The sequence below is a fragment of the Acyrthosiphon pisum genome, unplaced genomic scaffold (assembly GCF_005508785.2).
Source record: "Acyrthosiphon pisum isolate AL4f unplaced genomic scaffold, pea_aphid_22Mar2018_4r6ur Scaffold_13210;HRSCAF=13848, whole genome shotgun sequence".
NCBI lineage: Eukaryota > Metazoa > Arthropoda > Insecta > Hemiptera > Aphididae > Acyrthosiphon > Acyrthosiphon pisum.
In genome coordinates this window covers 1-7,752 of record NW_021761784.1, presented here as the reverse complement: position 1 = coordinate 7,752, position 7,752 = coordinate 1, and the positions used below count along the sequence as shown (strand labels likewise).

General features: G+C 23.6%; 1 long non-coding RNA gene across 1 annotated transcript; it reads left to right on the top strand.

Annotated features, from left to right (window-relative positions):
• The first annotated feature begins 600 nt into the window (after positions 1–600).
• Positions 601–7,734, top strand: LOC103311669. The gene is made up of 7 exons (XR_511274.3): positions 601–806; positions 1,822–1,981; positions 2,995–3,154; positions 4,168–4,327; positions 5,342–5,501; positions 6,518–6,677; positions 7,694–7,734. It is a non-coding gene; the product is annotated as an uncharacterized LOC103311669 (long non-coding RNA).
• The last annotated feature ends 18 nt before the right edge of the window (positions 7,735–7,752 follow it).

Here is a 7,752-nt window from a genome sequence, read left to right as displayed (position 1 = left end):
GCATTTTTCATTAAAAGATTCCAACTATTTATAGAACACTGATTAAGTGAAGAATTAAACTTAATGCGTTACTCACTATTGTTTATCATAAATTAAACGCTTCACAAAATGTTAAACAGTTTATTCTTGTATATTAATTAAATATTACATAACATAATACAGTATAACTGTTTATAAAACTATCCATTTATTACATGCACAATGAAGTTTCCCACTCTTGTTATTATCATTCAAATGTACAATGCTTTAAGTGTTAAAATGTGTAGGTATGAGTACTATTTTAATCATAACAAATTAATTTTGTTTTTATATGAAGAGTATAAAAAGTTGAACTTAAAATATTCATTTAAATCATTATAATCTTGACCTTTAAATGCATTCTTCAATAAATGATGCAAATTATTTGTCTGATACTTATTAAAAATCTGAGTAGGATAAATTCAACTTAGTTAAACACTTATGCATCATGAATTAAAAGCTTTACAAAATATTTATTAATTTATTGAGGTCTAATCAATAAACATTATAATGTTACATGATTATATAACTTTCTTTTTATAAACACACAATGATTATAATATATGCAATATTAGTAATTAAATGTTAAATTGATATTTAGATATAAATTTGTTTAATCAATTTTCAGATTTGCACTACATATTGAGTTTTGAGATGAGGAATTTTAAATGGACAATGGACATAGCTGTACATTTGAAGCGGACCACCATCAAAGGAAAAATACATACAACTCGCTCAGTATAGTTTATGTATTACATCTACATAATTCTACTGGTTTAAATTTAATGGTATATTCTTTATACATGTTATATATTTTATAAGTGTTATGCATTGTTTAGTGAGCCACTACATACATTTTGCATACTTGAATTGTTTTATACAATAAATAATTACTTATCCCATCATTATTTTTCTCACAACTGATACATAAAAATTTGAAACCAAATTTGGCTTTCCCTTTCTATCAATTTAACAAAATCCTATACCCTCATTCAATAAATGTTTTTTTTTTTAAATTTTTGTAGTATTTAAATGTAATTCTGAATTAATTTCAAATACAATAATATCAATCTCTGTTATTAGTCATGTGTGCTATAAACGTCAATGCATACCATGTAAAATAGTGCATAAATCATTCTTATTGTGATGCGTAATAGCATTTTTCATTAAAAGATTCCAACTATTTATAGAACACTGATTAAGTGAAGAATTAAACTTAATGCGTTACTCACTATTGTTTATCATAAATTAAACGCTTCACAAAATGTTCAACAGTTTATTAGTGTATATTAATTAAATATTACATAACATAATACAGTATAACTGTTTATAAAACTATCCATTTATTACATGCACAATGAAGTTTCCCACTCTTTGTTATTATCATTCAAATGTACAATGCTTTAAGTGTTAAAATGTGTAGGTATGAGTACTATTTTAATCATAACAAATTAATTTTGTTTTTATATGAAGAGTATAAAAAGTTGAACTTAAAATATTCATTTAAATCATTATAATCTTGACCTTTAAATGCATTCTTCAATAAATGATGCAAATTATTTGTCTGATACTTATTAAAAATCTGAGTAGGATAAATTCAACTTATTTAAACACTTATGCATCATGAATTAAAAGCTTTACAAAATATTTATTAATTTATTGAGGTCTAATCAATAAACATTATAATGTTAAATGATTATATAACTTTCTTTTTATAAACACACAATGATTATAATATATGCAATATTAGTAATTAAATGTTAAATTGATATTTAGATATAAATTTGTTTAATCAATTTTCAGATTTGCACTACATATTGAGTTTTGAGATGAAGAATTTTAAATGGACAATGGACATAGCTGTTCATTTGAAGCGGACCATCATCAAAGGAAAAATACATACAACTCGCTCAGTATAGTTTATGTATTACATCTACATAATTCTACTGGTTTAAATTTAATGGTATATTCTTTATACATGTTATATATTTTATAAGTGTTATGCATTGTTTAGTGAGCCACTACATACATTTTGCATACTTGAATTGTTTTATACAATAAATAATTACTTATCCCATCATTATTTTTCTCACAACTGATACATAAAAATTTGAAACCAAATTTGGCTTTCCCTTTCTATCAATTTAACAAAATCCTATACCCTCATTCAATCAATGTTCTTTTTTTAAATTTTTGTAGTATTTAAATGTAATTCTGAATTAATTTCAAATACAATAATATCAATCTCTGTGATTAGTCATGTGTGCTATAAACGTCAATGCATACCATGTAAAATAGTGCATAAATCATTGTTATTGTGATGCGTAATAGCATTTTTCATTAAAAGATTCCAACTATTTATAGAACACTGATTAAGTGAAGAATTAAACTTAATGCGTTACTCACTATTGTTTATCATAAATTAAACGCTTCACAAAATGTTCAACAGTTTATTTGTGTATATTAATTAAATATTACATAACATAATACAGTATAACTGTTTATAAAACTATCCATTTATTACATGCACAATGAAGTTGCCCACTCTTGTTATTATCATTCAAATGTACAATGCTTTAAGTGTTAAAATGTGTAGGTATGAGTACTATTTTAATCATAACAAATTAATTTTGTTTTTATATGAAGAGTATAAAAAGTTGAACTTAAAATATTCTTTTAAATCATTATAATCTTGACCTTTAAATGCATTCTTCAATAAATGATGCAAATTATTTGTCTGATACTTATTAAAAATCTGAGTAGTATAAATTCAACTTAGTTAAACACTTATGCATCATGAATTAAAAGCTTTACAAAATATTTATTAATTTATTGAGGTCTAATCAATAAACATTATAATGTTACATGATTATATAACTTTCTTTTTATAAACACACAATGATTATAATATATGCAATATTAGTAATTAAATGTTAAATTGATATTTAGATATAAATTTGTTTAATCAATTTTCAGATTTGCACTACATATTGAGTTTTGAGATGAGGAATTTTAAATGGACAATGGACATAGCTGTACATTTGAAGCGGACCACCATCAAAGGAAAAATACATACAACTCGCTCAGTATAGTTTATGTATTACATCTACATAATTCTACTGGTTTAAATTTAATGGTATATTCTTTATACATGTTATATATTTTATAAGTGTTATGCATTGTTTAGTGAGCCACTACATACATTTTGCATACTTGAATTGTTTTATACAATAAATAATTACTTATCCCATCATTATTTTTCTCACAACTGATACATAAAAATTTGAAACCAAATTTGGCTTTCCCTTTCTATCAATTTAACAAAATCCTATACCCTCATTCAATCAATGTTTTTTTTTTAAATTTTTGTAGTATTTAAATGTAATTCTGAATTAATTTCAAATACAATAATATCAATCTCTGTTATTAGTCATGTGTGCTATAAACGTCAATGCATACCATGTAAAATAGTGCATAAATCATTGTTATTGTGATGCGTAATAGCATTTTTCATTAAAAGATTCCAACTATTTATAGAACACTGATTAAGTGAAGAATTAAACTTAATGCGTTACTCACTATTGTTTATCATAAATTAAACGCTTCATAAAATGTTCAACAGTTTATTAGTGTATATTAATTAAATATTACATAACATAATACAGTATAACTGTTTATAAAACTATCCATTTATTACATGCACAATGAAGTTTCCCACTTTTGTAATTATCATTCACATGTACAATGCTTTAAGTGATAAAATGTGTAGGTATGAGTACTATTTTAATCATACCAAATTAATTTTGTTTTTATATGAAGAGTGTAAAAAGTTGAACTTAAAATATTCTTTTAAATCATTATAATCTTGACCTTTAAATGCATTCTTCAATAAATGATGCAAATTATTTGTCTGATACTTATTAAAAATCTGAGTAGTATAAATTCAACTTAGTTAAACACTTATGCATCATGAATTAAAAGCTTTACAAAATATTTATTAATTTATTGAGGTCTAATCAATAAACATTATAATGTTAAATGATTATATAACTTTCTTTTTATAAACACACAATGATTATAATATATGCAATGTTAGTAATTAAATGTTAAATTGATATTTAGATATAAATTTGTTTAATCAATTTTCAGATTTGCACTACATATTGAGTTTTGAGATGAGAAATTTTAAATGGACAATGGACATAGCTGTACATTTGAAGCGGACCACCATCAAAGGAAAAATACATACAACTCGCTCAGTATAGTTTATGTATTACATCTACATAATTCTACTGGTTTAAATTTAATGGTATATTCTTTATACATGTTATATATTTTATAAGTGTTATGCATTGTTTAGTGAGCCACTACATACATTTTGCATACTTGAATTGTTTTATACAATAAATAATTACTTATCCCATCATTATTTTTCTCACAACTGATACATAAAAATTTGAAACCAAATTTGGCTTTCCCTTTCTATCAATTTAACAAAATCCTATACCCTCATTCAATCAATGTTCTTTTTTTAAATTTTTGTAGTATTTAAATGTAATTCTGAATTAATTTCAAATACAATAATATCAATCTCTGTGATTAGTCATGTGTGCTATAAACGTCAATGCATACCATGTAAAATAGTGCATAAATCATTGTTATTGTGATGCGTAATAGCATTTTTCATTAAAAGATTCCAACTATTTATAGAACACTGATTAAGTGAAGAATTAAACTTAATGCGTTACTCACTATTGTTTATCATAAATTAAACGCTTCACAAAATGTTCAACAGTTTATTAGTGTATATTAATTAAATATTACATAACATAATACAGTATAACTGTTTATAAAACTATCCATTTATTACATGCACAATGAAGTTTCCCACTTTTGTAATTATCATTCACATGTACAATGCTTTAAGTGATAAAATGTGTAGGTATGAGTACTATTTTAATCATACCAAATTAGTTTTGTTTTTATATGAAGAGTATAAAAAGTTGAACTTAAAATATTCTTTTAAATCATTATAATCTTGACCTTTAAATGCATTCTTCAATAAATGATGCAAATTATTTGTCTGATACTTATTAAAAATCTGAGTAGTATAAATTCAACTTAGTTAAACACTTATGCATCATGAATTAAAAGCTTTACAAAATATTTATTAATTTATTGAGGTCTAATCAATAAACATTATAATGTTAAATGATTATATAACTTTCTTTTTTATAAACACACAATGATTATAATATATGCAATATTAATAATTAAATGTTAAATTGATATTTAGATATAAATTTGTTTAATCAATTTTCAGATTTGCACTACATATTGAGTTTTGAGATGAAGAATTTTAAATGGACAATGGACATAGCTGTACATTTGAAGCGGACCACCATCAAAGGAAAAATACATACAACTCGCTCAGTATAGTTTATGTATTACATCTACATAATTCTACTGGTTTAAATTTAATGGTATATTCTTTATACATGTTATATATTTTATAAGTGTTATGCATTGTTTAGTGAGCCACTACATACATTTTGCATACTTGAATTGTTTTATACAATAAATAATTACTTATCCCATCATTATTTTTCTCACAACTGATACATAAAAATTTGAAACCAAATTTGGCTTTCCCTTTCTATCAATTTAACAAAATCCTATACCCTCCTCATTCAATCAATGTTCTTTTTTTTAATTTTTGTAGTATTTAAATGTAATTCTGAATTAATTTCATATACAATAATATCAATCTCTGTTATTAGTCATGTGTGCTATAAACGTCAATGCATACCATGTAAAATAGTGCATAAATCATTGTTATTGTGATGCGTAATAGCATTTTTCATTAAAAGATTCCAACTATTTATAGAACACTGATTAAGTGAAGAATTAAACTTAATGCGTTCCTCACTATTGTTTATCATAAATTAAACGCTTCACAAAATGTTCAACAGTTTATTCGTGTATATTAATTAAATATTACATAACATAATACGGTATAACTGTTTATAAAACTATCCATTTATTACATGCACAATGAAGTTGCCCACTTTTGTTATTATCATTCAAATGTACAATGCTTTAAGTGTTAAAATGTGTAGGTATGAGTACTATTTTAATCATAACAAATTAATTTTGTTTTTATATGAAGAGTATAAAAAGTTGAACTTAAAATATTCTTTTAAATCATTATAATCTTGACCTTTAAATGCATTCTTCAATAAATGATGCAAATTATTTGTCTGATACTTATTAAAAATCTGAGTAGTATAAATTCAACTTAGTTAAACACTTATGCATCATGAAATAAAAGCTTTACAAAATATTTATTAATTTATTGAGGTCTAATCAATAAACATTATAATGTTAAATGATTATATAACTTTCTTTTTATAAACACACAATGATTTTAATATATGCAATGTTAGTAATTAAATGTTAAATTGATATTTAGATATAAATTTGTTTAATCAATTTTCAGATTTGCACTACATATTGAGTTTTGAGATGAGGAATTTTAAATGGACAATGGACATAGCTGTACATTTGAAGCGGACCACCATCAAAGGAAAAATACATACAACTCGCTCAGTATAGTTTATGTATTACATCTACATAATTCTACTGGTTTAAATTTAATGGTATATTCTTTATACATGTTATATATTTTATAAGTGTTATGCATTGTTTAGTGAGCCACTACATACATTTTGCATACTTGAATTGTTTTATACAATAAATAATTACTTATCCCATCATTATTTTTCTCACAACTGATACATAAAAATTTGAAACCAAATTTGGCTTTCCCTTTCTATCAATTTAACAAAATCCTATACCCTCCTCATTCAATCAATGTTTTTTTTTTAAATTTTTGTAGTATTTAAATGTAATTCTGAATTAATTTCAAATACAATAATATCAATCTCTGTTATTAGTCTTGTGTGCTTTAAACGTCAATGCATACCATGTAAAATAGTGCATAAATCATTCTTATTGTGATGCGTAATAGCATTTTTCATTAAAAGATTCCAACTATTTATAGAACACTGATTAAGTGAAGAATTAAACTTAATGCGTTCCTCACTATTGTTTATCATAAATTAAACGCTTCACAAAATGTTCAACAGTTTATTAGTGTATATTAATTAAATATTACATAACATAATACAGTATAACTGTTTATAAAACTATCCATTTATTACATGCACAATGAAGTTTCCCACTCTTGTTATTATCATTCAAATGTACAATGCTTTAAGTGTTAAAATGTGTAGGTATGAGTACTATTTTAATCATAACAAATTAATTTTGTTTTTATATGAAGAGTTTAAAAAGTTGAACTTAAAATATTCATTTAAATCATTATAAACTTGACCTTTAAATGCATTCTTCAATAAATGATGCAAATTATTTGTCTGATACTTATTAAAAATCTGAGTAGTATAAATTCAACTTAGTTAAACACTTATGCATCATGAATTAAAAGCTTTACAAAATATTTATTAATTTATTGAGGTCTAATCAATAAACATTATAATGTTACATGATTATATAACTTTCTTTTTATAAACACACAATGATTATAATATATGCAATATTAGTAATTAAATGTTAAATTGATATTTAGATATAAATTTGTTTAATCAATTTTCAGATTTGCACTACATATTGAGTTTTGAGATGAAGAATTTTAAATGGGACAATGGACATAGC